Below are 25,161 nucleotides of genomic sequence, written 5' to 3' on the forward strand. Positions count from 1 at the left end.
TTGGCTGAAATGCAAGTCTGTTAAAAGATCTGAAATAAGGGGGCAGTCAGCAGAAGCTTAGATACAAGATAATCATAGAGGTAAAAAGTATATTAATATAACTGAAGAATGGGTAATAAAGGGTTATCTATCTTTTTAAACAATAAATATTCTAGAGTAGACTGTCCCTTTAATATTTTTTTTAATATATCAAGTCTCTTTTTCTTCAACCATTTTTATAGTGCTACAGTGAGATTCCTGTAACCCATAAATATAACCTAGTAACTAAGCTTCTGAACAGAACAAGAAGGGAAATACTTAAAGGAACACTGTACACTAGATATTTATTTGCATAAGTGTTTTGTCGATGACCTATTTATATAGCCCATCTGGGAGTATTTGTGTAACAATGTATGGTTTTGCTTTTTTTAAAATAACATTATGCTGATTTTCAGACTCCTAACCAAGCCCCAAAGTTTTAGATATATACTGATTCAAGCTTGCTCTTGTTTGTCTAATGGCTTTACATAAGCAGGGAAGAGGGAGAGTCAACTCATTCTGATTCCCCAGCCCCTTTCACTAGGTGTCCCAGTCTAACTTAATCAACAGTGCTGGGAGCTTCTAACAAAGTTTTTTAAAGGTTTTATATTGGTGGCATATCCCTTTAAAATAGAGAGACATACTGGACTGAGACATAAACCTCCTGACTATGCCTCTAGGATATCAATCATTCTGATAATCAGTCCAGTACTCTGGGGAGCGCACTCCACCAAGGGTCCCCGTTCAAGACGATACTCCAGGGTAGCAACACAAATAAATACTTTTATTCAGGCACAATGATCAATAAACAAAGTAGCAATGTTTCAGGATTTCTCCCTTAATGGACCAGTAAATACAGTGAATTTGCATAATCAACAAATGCATGATAACAAGACAACGCACTAGCACTTAGTCTGAAGTTCAAAGGAGTAGTGGATTTTTTTCCCGACACATTTCAGTTATGTCTATTTCCACTCCTCCTGTACCATGTGACAGCAATCAGCCAATCACAAATGCATACACATGTATTATGGGAAGTATTGCACATGAACAGTAGGAGCTGGTCACTCAAAAAGTATAAATATAAAAAGTGCACATTTTGTTAATGTAAGTAAATTGGAAAGTTGTTTAAAATTGCATCAGTATCATGAAAGATTAATTTTTACTTAAAGGGACAGTCTATGCCAAAATAAACTTTCATGATTCAGATAGAGCATGTCATTTTAAACAATTTTCCAATTTACTTTTATCACCGATTTTGCTTCGTTCTCTTAGTATTCTTAATTGAAAGCTTAACCTAGGAAGTTCATATGCAAATTTCTTAGACCTTGAAGGCCACCTCTTTTCAGAATGCGTTTTAACAGTTTTTCACCACTAGAGGGTGTTAGTTCACGTATTTCATATAGATAACACTGTGCTCGTGCACGTGAAGTTATCTGGGAGCAGGCACTGATTGGCTAGACTGCAAGAATGTCAAAAGAACTGAAATAAAGGGGCAGTTTGCAGAGGCTTAGATACAAGATAATCACAGAGGTTAAAAGTATATTATTATAACTGTGTTGGTTATGCAAAACTGGGGAATGGGTAATAAAGGGATTATCTATCTTTTAAAAAAATAAAAATTCTGGTGTAGACTGTCCCTTTAAACTTTCCAATTCACTTTTATCGTCAAATTTTCTCTGTTGTTTTGGTATTCTTTGTTGAAAGCTAAACCTTGGTAGGCTCATATGCTAATTTCAAAAACCTTGAAGGCCGCCTCTTATTTCAGTTTTTCACAGCTAGAGGGCGTAAGTTCATGTGTGCCATACAGATAACATTGTGACCACGCCCGTGGATTTACAAGTGAAAGGGCACTGATTGGCTAAATGCATGTCGGTCAAAAGAACTGAAATAAGAGGGCAGTCTGCAAAGGCTTAGATACAAGGGTATCTCAGAGATAAAAAGTATATTAATATAACTGTTTTGGTTATGCAAAACAGGGGAATGGCTAATAAAGGGATTATCTATCTTATTAAACAATAACAATTCTGGAGTATACTGTCCGTTTAAGTGTCCCTTTTTTTCATCTTATCATAGCATGATTAAGAGAGAAATCTTGAAACACAGAAGGTTTTGAGACCCCAGTATAGAAAAAGGAAAGCAATAACTTTCTAATGTGGGGCCTCATAACCTATTAATTAGTTGGTGTTTTCATTTAAATATATTATTTAATAATACAGTACATTCAGACCTCTTCATTTTTTATTCCAAAGTCTTTTTATTGAGAAACGTTATGAATAACAGTATTTCCCATGTTTGAAAAAGAAAGAAAAATACTTAACAACAATATTCTAAAATACAGTACTAAATGGTTGTTTACAAATATTGGTTCTCATCTTTTAGTACTCAAAAGAGTATTTCTCAAAATTATCTTATACAGGCTTTGCATAAATCGGTTCTAGACACATAGCTTGTAATAAAGTATAGGGAGGGATTATGAGCACTGTCGGTTCGCCCTCGTCAAATAACTAGAAACTAGGGTCATTTCAGGTCATGTTTCTAACTTGGTGGGTCTGTGCTGTCCCGTCTATGCTTTAAATGAGACTCCCAGAGGGCTTGAGCAAGGATATAAGAGTCCCTAGTGTCCAGTCTATAAGACCTGAATTCCTCTAATTCCATTAAGTCTGAGACTTTCTGTCTCCACATGGTCAGTGTGGGGGGGGGGGGGGGGCGTTCGATTTCCAGTTCTTGGCTATGAGTGTTTTCGCACTGTTTGTGAATATTCTGAATAGAATTCTGTGGGCCTTAGAAGGCAGTTTAAGGTGTTTATTGAGTAAAAATATCAGAGGGTCCATAGAGATCCTCATCTGAAAGACCACTTCAATCTCATCAATTATATCTCTCCATAGGTTATTAATACTATTGCACCACCACCACATATGTCCCATTCCGCTGCCAACATGTCCACACCTCCAGCACCAATTTTTAGTTGAAGGGTAAAGCCTATGTAGGCGTTTAGGGGTGAGGTACCTATTATGGAGTATTTTATAGTTAAGTTCCACTATGGCTGCCAAGGAAGAAGCGGCTTTGGTGTTACTGAAAATGCTAGAGGCTATCTGGGGGAGAATGATGACCCCTAATTCTTTTTACCAAGATTCTATGGAGTGTGGAAGATATCCCAGAGGGGGGTGGGTTATAATGTTATGGATTTTAGAGAGTGTATGTTTTATAGCGTATTGGGATGTGAATAATTTTTCTAGAGTAGTAAGGGGACGAAGCATATTGTGGCTGTGTATATGTGTAGTTATATACTGATGACCATAAGAACCCCTTTACCTGTAGTTGTTTATTGGAGAGTAAGTGCTCCGCACTTGAGAGGTGGCAAACAGCTATTTCAGAGGGTGAGATATCCTTATGATCTTGGATCCCCAGGTCCCTCAAAGAGAATTCAGAGTTATGAATCAGGGAAGTCAAAGGGGACGGTCTAGAGGAGAGGTAGGGGTTTATTCTGTTCGCCAGTTCCCACTGGAGGAGAGTATCCCTAGTGATCGGATCTGCTATAGCTTTGACAGTTTTTTCAAAATTTGGAGACTAGCAAACGGTCGGTAGGTTTATTCCCTGGTTAAGGCACTCCTCCAATAAAATCCATCTTTTTTGCTCTTTATGTTTCCTCCAATCTAGGACACGCAGGAATATTGCTAATCTGTAAAAATCAATATTAGGGACCCCCAAACCTCCATGGTCTCTAGAACTCGTCATGATAGATCTATTAATTCTGGGGTGCTTTCCCTTCCAAATGAAGGATCTAAACAGTTGCTGAATTTTCGTAGTGTAGCGAGAGGGAAGGGGAACAGGTAGGGCTTGTAAGATGTACAAAAGTCTGGGGAAGGCCGTCATTTTAATGGCGTTAATTCTACCCATCCAAGTAAGGTGTTTTGCATGCCACGAGGAAGTTTTTTCGGAAGTTACGATCGGCAATTTCTGTTACCCTGCCCACACATAATTTATACTGTATCAATGCATAGTTACTGTATCAATAATGTAGACACAGAAAAAATAAGCATTAATAAAAATGTCAGTGTCTACATTATTTATACAGTCACTATATGCATTATGACTGTATAAATAATAATGTTTAGACTGAGCCGCCTCCCAAAAATAAACCTAACATTTCTTAACCTATATTTCCGCCTTCCCCAAAAAATTAATAACCACTTAACCGTCAACCACCCACATCGCAATACACCTAATTACCCTATTAACCCCTAAACCGCTAAACCCCCACATCGCAATAAACCTATTTACCCTACTAACCCCTAAACCGCAAAATGCCTACATCACAATAAACCTATTTACCCCATTAACCCCTAAACCGCAAAACCCCTACATCACAATAAACCTATTTACCCTATTAACCCCTAAACCGCAAAACCCCTACATTGCAATAAACCTTTTGAACCTATTAACCCCTAAACCGCAAAACCCCTACATCGCAATAAACCTATTTAACTTATTAACCCCTAAACCGCAAAACCCCTACATCGCAATAAATCTATTTGCCCTATTAACCCCTAAACCGCAAAACCCCAACATCGCAATAAACCTATTTACCCTATTAACCCCTAAACCTCAAAACCCCTACATCGCACTAAACCTATTTAACTTACTAACCCTTTAAACCGCCAAAACCCACAACGCAAATAACTATTTAAATAACTAAGTACAGTACACTAACCTAACACCCCCAAACCTATCAACCCCTAACATAATACCCCATTGAATAAACCCAAATTACATAAACTAATACATTCTAAAGTTACAAAAAATTTTAAAAAAAATAAGTTTACAAAAAAAAATTACCAAATTTAACAAAATTAAACCTAATCCCTATTAAAATAAAAAAAACGCCCCAAAAATAAAAGGATGAGAGCAAGTGAAATTTTATTGGCTATTCAAATCAGCCAATAGAATTTAACTTGCTCTCATGCTATTGGCTAATTTAAATAGCCAATAGGATTTGAGTAGCTTTCATTCTATTGGATTATTTGAATTGGAAGAATCAAATCAGCCAATAGGAATTCAAGGGACGCCATCATTAATTGCGTACCTTGAATTCACTATTCAGTGTATGGCGGAGATCATACGAAGAGGATCTTCCACGCTCCATGGCTCCGCGGTCGCCGGTCTTCAGTTCCAGGGTCGCCGGTCTTCAGCTCTGCGGTCTTCAGTCTTCAGCTCCGCTCCGCGCAGGATGTTCCTGGAAGAAGAAGAGGTTGTGCTTAGAAGAAAACTTCACCGTCTGGAACAGGACCTTCTCCGCCGGACTTCAGGAACCGTGAGTACCAACCTGGGGTTTAGATTTAGGATTTTTAAGGTTTTTTGGGGGGGATTTGTTTTATTTAGATTAGGGATGGGCAGAAAAAGAGCTAAATGCTCTTTTAAGGGCAATGCCCAAACAAATGCTCTTTTCAGGGCAATGGGTAGTTTAGGTTTTTTAGTGTTAGGTTCTTTTATTTTGGGGGGTGGGGAGTTTAATGTTAGGTGGGGCTTTGTATATTTTTTGTAAAAGAGCAGATTATCTTGGGGCAATGCCCTGCAAAAAGCCCTTTTAAGGGCTATTGGTAGTTTATTATTAGAGTAAGGGGGTGTTTTATTTTGGGACAGCTTTTTTATTTTCATAGGGATTAGGTTTACTTTTGTTAAATTTGGTAATTTGATTTTTTTATTTTCTGTAATGTTAGCTTTTTTTATTTTTTGTAAACGTATTATTTTTTTTTTTGTAACTATAGAATGTATTAGTTTAGGTATATTTGGGTTTATTTAATGGGGTGTTAGGTTAGGGGATGTTAGGTTAGAGGGTGTTAGGTTAGGGGCTGTTAGGTTAGGGGGTGTTAGGTTAGTGTACTGTACTTAGTTATTTAAATAGTTATTTTCATTGTGGGTTTTTGCGGTTTAAAGTGTTAATAAGTTAAATAGGTTTATTGCGATGTTGGGGTTTTGTGGTTTAGGGGTTAATAGGGTAAATAGGTTTATTGTGATGTAGGGGTTTTGCGATTTAGGGGTTAATAGGGTAAATAGGTTTATTGAGATATAGGCATTTTGCGGTTTAGGAGTTAATACTTCGTGTAGGATTTTTTTTTTTGTTATATTTCGTGCGGGCAGTGTTTTTTTTTTTTTCATACTTGATGCAGGCATTTTTTGTTTTTTTTAATTCTTGATGCGGGCGTTTTTTAAAAAAAAAAAAAAAAAAATACTTTAATGTGGACGATTAGGTGTTGCTTTTGTAATGCTCCGTTTGCCTTCGCTGTATCCTGGTGGATTACGAAAATGGCAGGGTGGTGAAAGAATCCACCTAAAGGAATTAACCAGGCAGCATCCAGGTGAATTATTTTGTCCTCGCGTTGCCAACATTCCATTGAGGATGCGTGCGCAACTGCCGACGGCGACTGACATTACAAATGCAATTATAGTATAGATGCACTACATAATATTTATTTGAGAAATACATTTTTGAAAAAAGTAATACTTTTTTTATTTTATTTTCAAAAAGTAATAATAATCACAGTAAAAATCATTATAATCTGTTTAGTAAAATCACTTTTGAGGGCAATGGAACTAATTCTGTGTATTGAATTATGTTATGTAATGTTTCAAAATATACAAGTAAAACTTTGTAGTTAGATCAGTCTCCCTTTTTACACATTTCCATCTGGCACAACATATTTTCAGTGCAGGTGGCCATTTAATAGGCATAATCTCATAATACCCCCTATGAAGCATAGAAGCATTGTGTACAAAAGTTATATTTATCTTCCTATTAAACACTTTCGGTTTAAAAGTAATATTTTTTATGCTACATTTAATGCCCACAAAAAGGCATTAAATCGTTGAAATGCTGAACTACATAATTAAATATCAAAGATTGCAAAATAAATTATTAAGCAACAAATAATATCATGCTTTTTGTTTCAATACAGGTATCAAATGTAACAATTTATTAGTATGACAGACAAATGCAGTTAAGACAGACAGACAGGGCTAGATTATGAGTGGAGCGCTATTTATTGCTACGGCTCGCACGTTAACTCTGCTAGAAGTAAGCTTTTTGCATGCAGGGGTACAGTAAAAGTAAAAAGTTTTTTCACAAGCATTAACCCGATGCGCAAAAAGCTGAAATTGGAATATTGCAACCGTGTTAATGTATTCCCCCATTGACGTCAATGTAGTGTGATATGTAAAAAAAAAACTAACACCTAAAAGTTGCACAAACCCAATCTTGTTTTCTCAAGTGAGCTAACCCAACATGAAAACACAATTTATGCTTACCTGATACATTTATTTCTCTTGTGGTGTATCCAGTCCACGGATCATCCATTACTTGTGGGATATTCTCATTCCCAACAGGAAGTTGCAAAAGGACACCCACAGCAGAGCTGTAATATAGCTCCTCCCCTAACTGTCATAGCCAGTCATTCAACCGAAAACAAGCCGAGAAAGGAGAAACAATAGGGTGCAGTGGTTACTGTAGTTTAAATTTAAAAATTACCTGCCTTAAAATGACAGGGCGGGCCGTGGACTGGATACACCACAAGAGAAATAAATTTATCAGGTAAGCATAAATTGTGTTTTCTCTTGTAAGGTGTATCCAGTCCACGGATCATCCATTACTTGTGGGATACCAATACCAAAGCTAAAGTACACGGATGAAGGGAGGGACAAGGCAGGAACTTAAATTGAAGGAACCACTGCCCGTAAAACCTTTCTCCCAAATATAGCCTCCGAAGAAGCAAAAGTATCAAATTTGTAAAATTATTAAAAAATATGAAGCGAAGACCAAGTCGTCGCCTTGCAAATCTGATCAAAAGAAGCCTCATTTTTAAAGGCCCAAGTGGAAGCCACAGCTCTAGTGGAATGAGCTGTAATCCTTTGAGGAGGTTGCTGTCCAGCAGTCTCATAGTCTAAGCGGATTAAGCTTCTTAGTCAAAAAGAAAAAGAGGTTGCCGAAGCCTTTTGACCTCTCCTCTGTCCAGAGTAGACAACAAACAAAGCAGATGTTTGACGAAATTGTGTAACACAAGGATGGAACAACAATCTCTTGATTGATATTCTTGTTAGATACCACCTTAGGTAAAAACCCAGGTTTGGTACGCAGGACTACCTTAACCGTATGAAAAATCAGATAAGGAGAATCACATTGTAAGGCAGATAGCTCAGAGACTCTATGAGCCGAGGAAATAGCTACCAAAAAAAGAACTTTCCAAGATAAAAGCTTGATATCTATGGAATGAAGAGGTTCAAACGGAACTCCTTGAAGAACCTTAAGAACCAAGTTTAAGCTCCATGGTGGAGCAACAGGTTTAAACACAGGCTTGATTCTAACTAAAGCCTGACAAAATGCCTGAACGTCTGGAACATCTGCCAGACGCTTAACTAGCTGACAATCATTTTTCCAAACCTTCTTGGAGAAAAGATAATATCCTAGCAATCCTGACCTTACTCCATGAGTAACCCTTGGATTCACACCAATAAAGATATCTACGCCATACCTTATGGTAAATTTTCCTGGTGACAGGCTTTCGTGCCTGTCTTAAGGTATCAATAACTGACTCAGAGAAGCCACGCTTTGATAAAATCAAGCGTTCAATCTCAAGGCAGTCAGCCTCAGAGAAATTAGATTTGGATGGTTGAAAGGACCCTGAAGTAGAAGGTCCTGTTTCAGAGGCAGAGACCATGGTGGAAAGGATGACATGTCCACTAGATCTGCATACCAGGTCCTGCGTGGCCACGCAGGTGCTATCAGAATCACCGATGCTCTCTCCTGCTTGATCTTGGCAATCACTCGAGGGAGCAGAGGAAACGGTGGAAACACATAAGCCAGGTTGAAAGACCAGGGCGCTGCTAGAGCATCTATCAGTGTCGCCTTGGGATCCCTGGACCTGGATCCGTAACACGGAAGCTTGGCATTCTGGCGAGACGCCATGAGATCCAGTTCTGGTTTGCCCCAACGATGAATCAGTTGTGCAAATGCCTCCGGATGGAGTTCCCACTCTCCCGGATGAAAAGTCTGACGACTTAGAAAATACGCCTCCCAGTGCTCTACACCTGGGATATGGATAGCTGATAGGTGGCAAGAGTGAATCTCTGCCCAGCTAATTATTTTTGAAACTTCTAACATCTCTAGGGAACTTCTCGTTCCCCCTTGATGGTTGATGTAAGCTAAAGTCGTGATGTTGTCCGACTGAAATCTGATGTACCTCAGAGTTGCTAACTGAGGTCAAGCCTGAAGAGCCTTGAATATCACTCTTAGTTCCAGAATATTTAATGGAAGGAGAGACTCCTCCTGAGTCCACGATCCCTGAGCCTTCAGGGAGTTCTAGACTGCACCCCAACCTAGAAGGCTGGCATCTGTCGTAACAATTGTCCAATCTGGCCTGCGAAAGGTCATACCTTTGGACAGATGGACCCGAGATAGCCACCAGAGAAGAGAATCCCTGGTCTCTTGGTCCAGATTCAGTTGAGGGGACAAATCTGTGTAATCCCCGCTCCACTGACTGAGCATGCATAGTTGCAGCGGTCTGAGATGTAAGAGTGCAAACGGCACTATGTCCATTGCCGCTACCATTAAGCCGATACACTTCCATACACTGAACCACCGAATGGCGCGGAATGGAATGAAGAATCCGGCAGGAATTTAGAAGCTTTGATAACCTGGACTCCGTCAGGTGAATTTTCATTTCTACAGAATCTATCAGAGTCCCTAGAAAGGAAACTCTTGTGAGTGGGGATAGAGAACTCTTTTCCTCGTTCACTTTCTACCCATGCGACCACAGAAATGCCAGTACTACCTCCGTATGAGACTTGGCAATTTGGAAGTTTGACGCCTGTATCAGGATGTTGTCTAAATAAGGGGCTACTGCTATGCCCCGCGGCCTTAGGACCGCCATAAGTGACCCTAGAACCTTTGTAAAGATTCTTGGGGCTGTAGCTAATCCCAAGGGAAGAGCTACAACTGGTAATGTCTGTCTTAAAAGGCAAACCTGAGAAACCGATGATGATCTTTGTGTATCGGAATGTGAAGATAAGTATCTTTTAGATCCACTGTAGTCATATATTGACCCTCCTGGATCAGTGGTAGGATGGTACGAATAGTTTCCATCTTGAACGATGGAACTTTGAGGAATTTGTTTAAGATCTTTAGATCCAAAATTGGTCTGAAGTTTCCCTCTTTTTTGCGAACCACAAACAGATTTGAGTAAAAACCCTGTCCCTGTTCCTCCTTTGTAACTTGATGGATCACTCCCATAACTAGGAGGACTCGTACACAGTGTAAGAATGCCTCTCTCTTAATCTGGTATGCAGATAATTGTGAAAGGAGAAATCTCCCTTTTGGGGGGGAAGCTTTGAAGTCCAGAAGATATCCCTGGGATATAATTTCCAACGCTCAGGGATCCTGAACATCTCTTGCCCACGCCTGGGCAAAGAGTGAAAGTCTGCCCCCTACTAGATCCGTTCCCGGATAGGGGGCCATTCCTTCATGCTGTCTTAGAGGCAGCAGCAGGCTTTTTTACCTGCTTACCTTTTTTCCATGTCAGGTTTGGTCTCCAGACCGTCTTGGATTGAGCAAAAGTTCCCTCTTGTTTATTATTAGAGGAAGTTGATGCCGCACCTGCCTTGAAGTTTTGAAAGGCACGAAAATTAGACTGTTTGGCCCTAGATTTGGACCTGTCCTGAGGAAGGGCATGACCTTTTCCTCCAGTGATATCAGCAATAATCTCCTTCAACCAGGCCCGAATAGGGTCTGCCCCTTGAAGGGAATGTTAAGTAGCTTAGATTTTGAAGTCACGTCAGCTGACCATGATCTAAGCCATAGCGCTCTGCGCACCTGTATAGCAAAACCAGAATTCTTAGCCGTTAGTTTAGTCAAATGAACAATGGCATCAGAATAAAAGAATTGGCTAGCTTAAGTGCTCTAATTTTGCCAAGTATGTCATCCAATGGAGTCGCTACCTGTAAAGCCTCTTCCAGAGACTCAAACCAGTACGCCGCAGCAGCAGTGACAGGGGCAATGCATGCAAGGGGCTGTAAGATAAAACCTTGTTGAATAAATATTTTCTTAAGGTAACCTCTAATTTTTTATCCATTGGATCTTAAAAAAACAAAAAACAAAAAAACAAAACACAACTGTCCTCGACAGGGATAGTAGTATGCTTTGCTAGAGTAGAAACTGCTCCCTCCACCTTAGGGACTGTCTGCCATAAGTCCCATGTGGTGGCGACTATTGGAAACATTTTTCTAAAAATAGGAGGGGAAGAGAACGGCACACCTGGTCTATCCCATTCCTTATTAATAATTTCTGTAAACCTTTTAGGTATTTGGAAAAACATCAGTACACACCGGCACTGCAAAGTATTTATCCAGTTTACACAATTTCTCTGGCACTGCAATGGTATCACAGTCATTCAGAGCAGCTAAAACCTCCCTAAGCAACACGCGGAGGTGTTCAAGCTTAAATTTAAATGTAGAAATATTAGAATCAGGTATCTTTCCTGAGTCATTAACATCACCCACTGACTGAAGCTCTCTTTCCTCAGCTTCTGCATATTGTGAGGCAGTATCAGACATGGTTCTTAAAGCGTCAGTATGCTCTGCATTTTGTCTCACCCCAGAGCTATCTCGCTTACCTCTAAGTTCAGGTAGTCTGGCTAATACCGCTGACAGTGTATTATCCATGACTGCCGCCATGTCTTGTAAAGTAAACGCTATGGGCGCCCAAGATGTACTTGGCGCCATTTGAGCGTGAGTCCCTTAAGCGGGAGTCAAAGGGTCTGACACGTGGGGAAAGTTAGTCGGCATAACTTCCCCCTCGTCAGATTCCTCTGATGATACATTTTTTAAAGACAGAAAATGATCTTTATTGCATAAAATGAAATCAGTACATTTGGTACACATTCTAAGAGGGGGTTCCACCATGGCTTTTAAACATAATAAACAAGGAGTTTCTTCTATGTCAGACATGTTTATACAGAATAGCAATGAGACTAGCAAGCTTGGAAAACACTTTAAATCAAGTTAACAAGCAAATATAAAAAACTGTACTTTGCCTTTAAGAGAAACAAATTTTGTCAGAATTTGAAAAACAGTGAAAAAATGCAGTAAATCAAACGAAATTTTTACAGTGCGTATAATAGGCTAACAGAGCATTGCACCCACTTGCAAATGGATGATTAACCCCTTAGTTCAAAAAACGGATCAAAAAAACGAAATAGACGTTTTTTAACAGTCACAACCAACTGCCACAGCAAGCTGTGGCCCTACCTTCCCCAATAAATGACTTTAGAAAGCCTTTGGGCCCTTTAGAGATGTCCTATAGCATTCAGAGGGCCTTTGAGGGAAGCTGGATGTCACAGTTTGTAATTTTAACTGCACCAACTGTAACTACAACAGTGGAAATTGTTTCTATTCAAAATTTAAGCCAGCCATGTGGAAAAAACTAGGCCCCAATAAAGTTTTATCACCAAAGCATATATAAAAACGATTAAACATGCCAGCAAACGTTTTATATTGTAAATATCATAAGGGTATTACCCCTGGGAGTAAGCATGATACCAGTCGTTATTAAATCACTGTATTCAGGCTTAACTTACATTAATCCGGAATCAGCAGCATTTTCTAGTGTTTTCCATCTCTAGAAAAAATTATAACTGCACATACCTGATAGCAGAATAAACTGCATGCCATTCTCTCGCTGAAGTTACCTCATCTGTGTAATCCCCTCAGACATATGTGAGAATTGCAATGGATCTTAGTTACAACCTGCTAAGATCATAGAAACCTCAGGCAGATTCTTCTTCTATTTACTGCCTGAGATAAAATAGCACAACTCCGGTACTATTTAAAAATAAAAAACTTTTGATTGAAGAAAATAAACTAGCTATATTTAACCACTCTCTCCTACAATGTCCTTGCTTGTTGAGAGTTGCAAGAGAATGACTGGCTATGACAGTTAGGGGAGGAGCTATATTACAGCTCTGCTGTGGGTGTCCTCTTGCAACTTCCTTTTGGGAATGAGAATATCCCACAAGTAATGGATCATCCGTGGACTGGATACACCTTACAAGAGAAATATTAATATCTCACATTCCAATGTTCTTCTATTCATTCTTAATAAATATATATATATACAGTATATATATATATATATATATATATATATATATATATATATATATATATATATATATATATATATACAGTATATATATATATATATATATATATAAATATATAAATCATAACATCATATAAAAGTCAACGTTTCGGCTATTTCAGTGAGCCTTTCTCAAGACAATCTTATGTAGTCTCTATATACAGCGTCGCATACCGCCATTCCAAGTCATATACTGAGCCTGAGATAATTTAACTTATAGAAGCTCGCTCTCGTGAGTGCAATCCTACCCAGCAATGCAAAAGTGAACTTGGGTTCGCATTGCTGTTAACTTGTAATACCAGCGCACATTTGCATGTGTGGGTATTACTTAATGAGGTGCTAATAACACTTGCCCACAAGTGATATTTAGCTCTTAACTTGTAATATGTTTTACCCTATTCAGATGCGGAGAGATCTATTGGAAGCATTTCACACGGGGGTACAAAATTAGTTAATGGGGCTTATTTACTATGCCCCAAATGGTGCCAACTCGCCCTGTTTCCACGTGAGCCTTGAGGCTCGCCAGAAACAGGAGTTAAGAAGCAGCGGTTTTAACTCCTTAAGGTTCACAAGAGCTGCTTGTACAATGCTAAATGCTGACAGCATATGCTGTCTGCATTCAGCGATGTCTGGAGGACATGATACGCTGCAGTGTATCATGTCTACCATACTTTCATAAATCGGCCCCTATGGGGCATATTTATCAAGCTCCATATAGAGCTTGAATCCCCGTGTTTCTGGCGAGCCTTCAGGCACTCTGGAAACACAAGTTATGAAGCAGTGGTCTAAAGACAGTTGCTCCATAACCTGTCCACCTGCTCTGAGGAGGCGGACAGAACTTGCAAGAAATCAACCCGATCAAATACGATTGGGTTGATTGACACCCCCGCTAGCGTCCGATTGGCCACAAATCTTCAGGGGGCGTACACTGTCTGCATTTATCGATGTACGGCGGACATGATCCACAATATCGGATCATGTCCGTCCACACCTTGTTAAATAGGCCCCTATGTCTTTAAATTCAAAGAGTGTGTGCAAGAATAGAGGCTATACGGTAATCTTATCAGGAAGGAAAGAACTTCTCTAAATAAACCAATAAAGAATGTGAATTTAGTGATTTCTAATTCTGACAAAGGTGGTTCCATCATAAACCAAGACGGGAAACAATACATTAAAGAAGCATATAGGCATCTTAACAGTCAGGATACCTATGCCAGATTAACATTCAATTCCACGAGGAAATTTAAAAATGAATTGAAGGCATTTTTAGATTGGTCTCTCAGTGAGGGGTGTATTAACAAAACAACAGCAGATTTACTGTTTCTGGATCATCCTAGAATTATAGTGTTTAAGCATTTGCATAAAATACATAAGGATGCTGTCAACCCCACTGACAGACCAATTATTTCTGGCATTGGCAATCTGGGTGAAAGGGTGGGAGCCTACATTGACTCATTTTTAAAACCTATAGCTCAAACATGTTCCGGACATGTGAGAGATAATAAATATTTATTTAGGATGTTACAAGATTTAGAAATAAAATAATTGTAATATAAAAAGAGGCACAACTATAGGGGCAAAATTTGCCTCCTCTTATTGCAATATCTATTTAGGTTTTTTTGAATGTCATAAAATATTTCAGATCAGAACCCATATAGGAAATATTTAAAGGCATACTTTAGATTTATAGATGAGCTATTATTAGTATGGACAGGAATGACCCCCTAATTAGGGACTACCAAATAATAAACACACACCATCTGTTGGGGTTAAACATAACTTAACATATAAATAAAACAGATACATATCCTCAATAATAGAATTAACATTAACAACCCACGGGGCTTGCCAAGTAACCCATTGTACCTCCGTTCCAAAGGTCCCCTCAGGAACCATAATACACCTCTCCTGCATAGCAAAAGGTACCCCAGGAGAACTCCACAAACCACCAAAGGCAAGCCCCCCCAGCAAGCTGCGACAGTAATAGTTCATCTCCACAGCCGTAATCCCAGGGAGGGAGGGAGGGAGGGAGGGAGCTTCTTATCACTGTCAGGTCCGGATAGAAGATGAGCCTACTTCCTGCTCACTGTTTCTTAAGGATTTCCCTATGGGCCACCCCTTAACCTCTCTCTCACCCCATCTTCCTCACACATGCCCTGCTCTGTGGTCAAATGCCCTTCCAAAATAAGCATTTCTCCAGGGCTGTCATGATCCCCTAATTAGGGACTACGTTATTCCCAAATAATAGACACACACCATCTGTTGGGATAAATAGCCTGCAGCTTGTTTTATTAACAACATAACTTAACATATAAATAAAACAGATAAATATCCCCAATAATAGAATTAACATTAACAACTCATGGGGCTTGCCAAGTAACCCATTATACCTCCGTTCCAAAGGTACCCTCAGGAACTGTAATAGACCTCTCCTGCATAGCAAAAGGTACCCCAGCAGAACTCCACAAACAACCAAAGGCAAGCCCCCCCCCCCCCCGCCACCAGGATGGCTTACAGCAGGACCCCGCCACCACCCAAGGCCTTTTCAATCCCTTCCCTTGAATTAAAATTAAACAAATGGAGCCCAACCTTGTTTAAATGGACCCCATTTCTCAAAAAGAAGCATTCCCCGACTCTCCTTCAAATTCCACGTGCCGTATAGACACCCCCCCATTCCTCTCCACAAATATACTCAATATTCTATTGACTTTTCTCAGGAAGTTTCCAGCCTTCGCACATCCCAGGCTGCTCGCCACTTCAGCCTAGGTTCTATCTCTGACCACACCACAATTAACTCAGGGGACAACTCCTATAACCGGAGCTAATCCCTTTTAACACCTGCCAGCAAATCTTTTTGAGAGATGAAGCCCAAATCATTCCCACCAGCATGGATCACCAACAGACCTGGGGGACTGTACAATCTAGCGAATTCCACCACCTTAACAATCACCTGGTCCCACCTTAACCCCCGGAACTCAAACCACTGTATTCGGACTGACTCGCCATCAAGACCCAGCTGGCTCCCCCCTTCTTTCGTCATCACCGCTCGCCTTGCCCAGTAGATGTAGGAATGACCGATAATCCAACATTCCATGACACCTACCCCTGGGGACAGAAAATAAATACTACAGTACCAGTTCACTTCAAACATAGGATTTAAAACTGCTAGAAGCCCACCTCCCAATCCTTTTTATCCTTACGTCTGACATACCCAACATTCTCGCCTCTGTTGCAGCCCCAATTCGGAAAGAGTGGGACCCAAAGTCAAATTGTGGAAGCCCCAGGAGCCCTAGCACCTTTCTAAAAACCGTTATAAACTGGAAACGTGATAACGTGCAACGGGCCATCGCCCCCTGGCTGCACCTGCAGAAAAGCACCCACTGCCTCAACCGGGCAACATGCCCCCCGCATTGCCTTAAGGCTAATAGCTCTCCCTTGCCCACCCTGGTCGGTCTTAGACCACCGCAGCCATATGTTGAGTTCCCGACCTTGTATACAGACGTCACCACGCTGGATTCCCCACTTCTCTCTTAGTCGCTCCCACCCACCTCCGACACCCAAAAGGCCGTAAAAAAGGCTATCACATATGCATCCCGGAAAAGCACAACCTCTTATCCGTCTGAGCATACTGCGGCCAGCGCTCCCACTACCCTTTGTAACAACCCGAAAATGACTGGTCTCCTTGAGTACGGCACTCTTCCTCCCCTACACAAACCCCTGGCCACCATCCATACCATAAAAGATTTAGTAACATCCTCCCAAACCAAACATTGGCATAGAAAAGCGATTGCCGCCAGGCTCCTTTTTACCATGGCCCTCGACACCTTATGTCTTCCCCAATCCGCCATCCATCCCAATAGTACCGTCAACCAGCTACGGGCCATGAGGGCCCTCCATCCGTTTTAGCACCACACACCATTCTCTCCATATCTGTGTGTAGGCCCTCCATGTGGACCCCGCCAAAGCCCCTCGTACCATCTTCAACAAGCCAAGAAGTCCACCTTCCACAAGTCCCCCGGCCACTGTGTCTTCTCCTCATCTGCCAATGGAGTCAGCTCCTGAAACCTGTCCCACTGGAAATGGGAAAGAGAGTCAGCTATCCAATTGGACTTACCAGGCAGATGCAAAGCCTTGAAAAGCACATTACATCTCAGGCACTCCAGCACAAACAAACGGAGGAGAATCACAACTGGGGGGGAGGATGCCGACAAGGAGTTAACCTCCAACACCACTCCCATATTATCCAAGTGAAATAGAACCTTCCTGTCCCGCAGTAACCCTGGCCAAATAGTCAAGGCCACCAGTAACTGGAAAAATTCTAAGAACACCAAATTCTTAGTCAGGCCTCCCACCTGCCACCCCTGCAGCCATGAATCCGAGAACCACTTACCCCCAAGATATGCTCCAAAACCATGAGCCCCTGAAGCATCTGTAAACAGGTGCACATCTGGGTCCTCCCACACCTCCCACCGGATTAAGGGATTAAGGACCTCCTGTTAAATTACTCTAGAAATCTCAGCCAGATCATCAGATCCTCTTTAAATGCTTTTGTCCAGCGGACATGGTGGAAAGGCTCCTTCACCCCAACCGTAGCCAAGGATAACCTCCGGCAGCACACCCTCCCCACCGGGATGATCCTGCAAGCAAAATTTAGCTTCCCCAACAAAGACTGCATCTCTCTCAGAGTCAACTTCCTCTGCCCCAAAGCTTGCCGTAATACACCAAACAAGTCAGCCACCTTGTCATTAGGCAAACTACACTCCATTTTAACCGAATCAATGTGTAATCCTAAGAAACTCAGTGCCACACAAGGACCCTCAGAGTTGTCCCCCGCAACTGGGATACCGAAATCCCTTGCTATTGCTTCAAAAGCATCCATCAACAGCTGGCATGAATCACTGCCAGAAGGGCCCACAAACAGGAAGTCATCCAAATAATGGACCACGGAACACAACCCCCGAAAACATGCTTAACAACCCATTCCACAAAACAGCTAAATTTCTCAAAATAGGATCATGAGATAGAACAACCCATGGGTAAGCATAAAGCAACAAAAAATTTCTCTTCAAACGAAAATCCCCTAGGCCTGCCTGCTTGACCAAAGCAACTGCATCATCGAATGACGCATAATGAACTGTCGCCAGGCCTGGGTCGATCCCATCGTTCACCGAAGAACCATTCTGGTACGACAGGTGGTGGATCATGCAAAACTGACCCGTCACCTTCTTTGGGACTACCCCCAAGGGGGACAACCTCAAGTTAGGCAACGGACAAACTGAAAAGGGAACCACCATTCGTCCCAAGGCATCCCCTTTCCCCAATTTTTCCCGGACCACACCCGAAAATTCTCTGGCGGACTTCAAGTTCCCTGACCCCCAGCCCCCTTTCACATCCTGAAAGGGGATGGGGAAACCATAGCTAAAACCTGTTAAAAGCAGCTCGGCGTCACCCCATTTACCCTTCACCTTAGCGTTCCGCTATAGCAATTGGACCATCTTTCTGATGTCCATCGGGCATCTAAACCCTGAAGACCCACCTTCCCTGGTCTACTCCCGGTCTTTCCTTTTTTGAAGTATTTGGCATAACGATGGACTCCCCCGCATCTCGAACATTCGTGCTTGTACTTGCACGATGCCCCAAACCGACATTGCCCGTCGTTAAACTGAAAACATAGGCCTTTTTGGAGGGCCACTGCTGCACCATTACTGGTCGTTCCTGGGTGGCTGCTCCCCCCGTCCGAAAGGACTGGCCCCCGCGTAATGGAGTCATTATCTCCAGCCAAATCCCCATGTCCCTGTCGTGCCACCTCATGTCAGGACGGACTGCTAACCTTTGATGAAACTGCTGGTCATATCTCCACCATGCCATCCCCCTGTATGTACGGTAGGCCAAAGAGACCTCATTAAAATAACAATACAGGGCAGAACCCTTATTGGGGAACTTCTGAGTAATCACGCTAGCCAAAATACAGAAGGCCCTGGACCAATTAGCGAAGGTTTTCGGAATCTTACGATACCGCTTCTTCCGCTCCTCCACCTCCTTCTTCCCCTGTTCCCCTTTTGGGTCATCTTTAAGTTACAAAAATTGGTCCAGGGGGAGGAGCGAAAATAACTCAAGAAACTCCCTCTTCCATATCTTCTCCTTAACCTTTGCCACTAAATGCAACCCTAAGGGGCCTATAGAGCAAAAGCACGGCCTACGCAGGGCTTCGTCAGACACTCTGAGCATCACCGCCACGGAACTTCCTGTTTTAATGCCTGCTCCTGCTACCCCGACAGCCACATACCCAACTGGCACTCCTCCGGGCCCCTGCCCGGCCCCTGTTACTGAGGTCCCAAACCAAACTAGCTCCTCATGCCCCTGCCGGGCTTCCCTGACCCTCATTCCCACAAGACTGCTCCCACCTTGTAATAAACTCCCTCAGACCTCTCAGCAACTCATTCTGCATCTCACTCACACTCCCCCTCTGTGTAATAAGTGAACCTGTACCTCTTGGTGCCTCTGCTGAAGTCCTGTGCACCGTCTCTGCTCCCAAATCCCTTGAAGCTCCGGCCCTTCCCGACCGTCTTCCTTCCCTCACCGGCGACTCATGGCGCCTTTCTGGGGATCTCCTCCTGGATCTGTGCTCTCTCCTCCTATCACCACTCTGCCCTCCGTCCATCTGCTCAAGGTGCACCCAGGTGGTGGTGGTGGTAAAAAAAAGGGGGGTAAAAAGTGGGGGGCAGGAAACCGGACTTTGTACCATGCCACAGAAGGATGGGGCCACCCCACCGGCACATGGCCCACACTGGAAAATATGCCTCACCCTAGGCCAGCTAAGCTCCCTGAGGCCACCGGGTGGCATCCTAAGCCCTGTCTACTGGGCCCCCAACTTCATATAGGCCCCCCTTTCCCATGCCATCTCCGGCTCTAGGCCTCATATGGGGCCTCTCTACTCAGCCCCCCCACTCTAAATTATAATGCTACCCACCCCAGCCTCATCTGGGCCCACCTTCTATTCCTATTCCCCTGCCTCATATGGGCCCCGCTAAGGCTGTTCACTTAACTAACTTTATCATATAAAATATACTAACTATTAACTATTTATCCTAACTATCTTATCTAAGAGCTACTACCTTTCAACTCCCCCCGCCTCCTACACATAACTAACACATAACTAACCCCCCCTTCCTGGCCTCATTTGGGCCCCCACATGTGCGCTCCCACCCCCGGGCCTCATGCAGGCCAGCCTATCCCTCTAACCCATCCAGCTGTTTTTCCAGGCTCCGGGCATCCTGACAAATCCCCCCCTCCTCCCAGCCTCATGTGGCTCCCCCAGCAACTTCCCAGTCCAGCTATGGACCCCCACAAGCATCATCCCATCCCCTGATGACATCCATCTACCACCACACTGCACCCTTTTCTTCGATAGCTCAGTGGCTTACCTACTGGAGCAGCCATTACTGCCTTCTCTGCAGATGCCTCCAGCCTGGATCCAGCCCTGTGAGTTACGATGCTCACGTGACCGCCACCACCTTCCCCCGCCATCGGCTCCAGACGTCCTCTCCTCTGTGGGCTGCTTCTCCTCCCGGCCGGCCGTCCTCTGCTCCCTCTTCTGCCAGCTCCAGCTGGGCTCGCCGACGACCGTCCTCTTCTCGAGCCCACCTTTGGACTGAGGCTCTCCGGCGGCTGTGACCGCCGCACCGGCCTGGCCCTGGGGGATGGCTCCGCAACCGCGGTCTGCTCCGGATCCTCGCAACCTCCTGGTAAGACTCCTACCGCCTGCAGCTGTGCCAGCATCCACTGAGGGCCTCTCTCCCTGGCAGCAGCTGCAGCTGCCATGAACAGCTCCTGGAAGTCAGACATGTGAGCAGATAAGTACCATCACATTCTCTCCGGGCTTGATGCAGGCAAAAGATGCAGAGCTTCTTCTCACCGTCAGGTCCGGATAGAAGATGAGCCTACTTCCTGCTCACTGTCTCTTAAGGACTCCCCTATGGGCCCACCCCTTAACCTCTCTCTCAACCCTTCTTCCTTACACTTTCCCTGCTCTGGGGTCAAATGCCCTTCCAAAATAGACATTTCTCCAGGGCTGGCAGTAGTCAATGTTTGGAGGAATTTATAATATACATGAATAATAATAACAATAATTTAATATTCACCTATAGTTTCCCTAATGTTAAAATTCCCCATCTGGATCTAATAATGGAACTTGATTTCAATAATAAATGCATAGCATCTAAAACTTATAGGAAACCCATTGCAGGGAATACGAGCTGATTTGTATCATTCAGTGCATCTTAAGAAGGCCATTCCCTAAGGACCAGTACATGAAACTTAGGAGAAATTGTACAAAAGTTTCTGAATATGAAAATCAAGCATCAGAATTTATTAAGATTTATTAGCCTCTGGAGACATTAAACACCATCTGAAGGCACTATAAAATCTGCCATGCATTCTAGCACAGGACGTTTAATACTAGATCCTTGGGGGAAAATAATGCTCTCAGCAGTCTTCAAGTTTTGTCTAAAATATGATACATCCCTGTTAAAGGGACAGTCTACTCCCAAATTGTTATTGTTTAAAAAGATAGATAATGCCTTTATTACCCATTCCCCAGTTTTGCACAGCCAACATGGTTATATTAATATACTTTTTACCTCTTTTTACCTCTGTGATTACCTTGTATCTAAACCTCTTCTGACAGCCCCCTTATCACATGACTGTTTATTGTCTATTGGCTTGCATTTTAGCCAATTAGTGCTGTGTCCTGCACAACTTCAAGGAAGTGAGCACAATGTTATATATATGCACACATGAAATAGCAGTTTCTTGTTGAGAAAAGCTAATAAAAAAAGCATGTGATAAGAGGCTGTCTGTAGTGGTTTAGAAACAGGCAGACATTTAGAGGTTTAAATGTTATAAAGTATATTAATATAACAGTATTGGTTGTGCAAAGCTGGGGAATGGGTATTAAATGAGTCTTTTTAAACAATAACAATTTTGGTGACTATTTTGAATATAGTAAGTGTATTGTTTCAAGGAATATAAGGAAGATGAGAAAAGAAACATTACTTTTTTTTATATATATAAAACTTAGCCCAAACCGCAACTAAACTGGTGATCTGTTTTTGACCAGCATATTAAAGTAATAAAAAAAACCTTGCAAATACTATAACTTTTGGGTTGCAATAAAATAGTGTAACAGCTGGGTGTGATATTTTTCTGCATATGTAAGTGAAATTTGACTGGGCTAGACAAATTATTAAAGTAAGTAAAAAAAATGTGATTTGCTCCTGGGATCATCAAAAAAAATTCGTTTATTCAAACATTATTAAAAATAAGTTGGAAGCTTACAGAAAGCAGGTTTGTGGTCAGCGCAGCACTAGTGACTTACACGTAACAAGCCGTAATCATAGCCTGTTAGTGCTGTGCTGTTTGCACATATTTAAAACACATGCATCTTTTTTATTGGCTCTTCAAATGCCTGGATTAAAAACAAAACAACGCCTAACACTTATTAACCCTGTATAGCCTGAAAAGAGAGAAAAAGAAAATACTGCCATCAGGACAATGCATCAGAACATTTTATACATAAACAGAATATTAGTATGAGGAATTATATTTCCAGCGTTCAAAAAGAGAAATAAAAATAAAAGGTAAAAAACAAATTAATATGGGGAATTATATTTAAAGCGTACATGTAGAAATAAAGACATGTTCCAATCAGTCAATAGAATGCAAGCTCAATCTTATTGACTGATCGGATCAGCCAATAGGATTGAAGCTCAATCCTATTGGCTGATTGCATCAGCCAATACGATTTTTTCACCTTTAATTACGATTGGCTGATAGAATTCTATCAGCTAATCGGAATTAAAGGGACACCATCTTGGATGACGTCATTTAAAGGAACCTTCATTCGTCGTTAGTCGTTGGAAGAAGAGGATGCTCCACGCCGGATGTCTTGAAGATGGAGCAGCTCCACGCCGGATGGATGAAGATAGAAGATGCCGTCTGGAAGAAGATTTCTGCTCGTCCGTAGGACCACTTCTGCCGGCTTGGATGAAGACTTCTCCCAACTTCGTTGAGGACTTCTTGCCGCTTGGATGAAGACTTCTCCCGGCTTCGTTGAGGATGGATGTCCGGTCTTCAAAACTGTAAGTGGATCTTTGGGGGTTAGTGTTAGGTTTTTTTAAGGGTTTTTTTGGGTGGGTTTTATTTTTAGATTAGGGCTTTTGGGCTGAAAAAGAGCTAAATACCCTTTTAAGGGCAATGCCCATACAAATGCCCTTTTCAGGGAAATGGGGAGCTTAGGTTTTTTAGGTAGGCTTTTTTGTTGGGGGGTTGTTTGTATTTTTTTTTTACAGGTAAAAGAGCTGATTTCTTTCAGGCAATGCCCTGCAAAATGCCCTTTTAAGGGATATTGGTAGTTTAGTTTAGGCTAGGGTTTTTTATTTTGGGGGGGCTTTTTTATTTTGATAGGGCTATTAGATTAGTTGTAATTAGTTTAAATATCTGATCATTTCTTTTTTTATTTTGTGTAATTTAGTTTTTTTTTGTAATTTAGGTTATTGTATTTAAGGGCTATTGGTAGTTTAGTTTAGGCTAGGGGTTTTTTTATTTGGGGGGGGGGGCTTTTTTATTTTGATAGGGCTATTAGATTAGTTGTAATTAGTTTAAATATCCTGATCATTTCTTTTTTTATTTTGTGTAATTTAGTTTTTATTTGTAATTTAGGTAATTGTATTTAATTAATTTAATTTATTTAATTGTAGTGTAATGTTAGGTGTTAGTGTTAGACAGGTTAGGTTTTATTTTACAGGTAAATTTGTATTTATTTTAACTAGGTAGTTAGTAAATAGTTAATAACTATTTAGTAACTATTCTACCTAGTTAAAATAAATACAAGCTTGCCTGTAAAAGAAAAATAAAGCCTAAGCTAGCTACAATGTAACTATAAGTTATATTGTAGCTAGCTTAGGGTTTATTTTATAGGTAAGTATTTAGTTTTAAATAAGAATCATTTAGGTAATGATAGGAATTTTTATATAGATTTATTTTAATTATATTTAAGTTAGGGGGTGTTAGGGTTAAGGTTAGACTTAGGTTTAGGGGTTAATACATGTAGTATAGTGGCAGCGAGGTTGGGGCGGCAGATTAGGGGTTAATAAATGTAGGTAGGTGGAGGCGATGTTAGGGGCGACAGATTAGGGGTTAATAATATTTAACTAGTGTTTGTGAGGCAGAAGTGCTGCGGTTTAGGGGTTAATATGTTTATTATAGTGGTGGCGATGTCCGGAGCGGCAGATTAGGGGTTAATATTATTATTATTATCGGTTATTTGTAGAGCGCCAACAGATTCCGTAGCGCTATAAACAAAGGGGGAGTACAACAAAACAATTATATGGTAGAGGGCTCTGCCAAGAGTTGCACTGTTGTAGTCAGCTCTTAAGTAGGTGATCCACAAACAGCTGGAACTATTAGGCTTACATGCTAAGAGGGTTCAGGGGATTGCAGTGGAGGAGAGGAACTGGTATTAGGAAAGGTTAGCGTAGGTTGTATGCGTCCCTGAACAGTAGAGTCTTTTGGGAGCACTTGAAGCTTTTAAAACTAGAAGAGAGTCTTATGGAGCGAGGCAGAGAGTTCCACAAGATGGGAGCCAGTCTGGAGAAGTCCTGTAAACGGGAGTGTGATGAGGTGACAAGAGAGGAGGAGAGTAGGAGGTCATGAGCAGAGCGAAGGGGACGGGAGGGAGAGTATCTGGAGACAAGGTCTGAGATGTAGGGGGGAGCAGTGCAGTTGAGGGCTTTGTATGTCAGAGTGAGGGTTTTGTGTTTGATCCTAGAGGCAAGAGGAAGCCAGTGAAGGGATTGGCAGAGAGGCGCAGCAGATGAAGAGCGACGTGTAAGGAAGATGAGTCTGGCAGAGGCATTCATTATGGATTGTAAAGGAGCTAGGCGGCAGGTGGGGAGACC

This window comes from Bombina bombina, chromosome 2, assembly GCF_027579735.1.
Source record: "Bombina bombina isolate aBomBom1 chromosome 2, aBomBom1.pri, whole genome shotgun sequence".
Classification (NCBI taxonomy): Eukaryota; Metazoa; Chordata; class Amphibia; order Anura; family Bombinatoridae; genus Bombina; species Bombina bombina.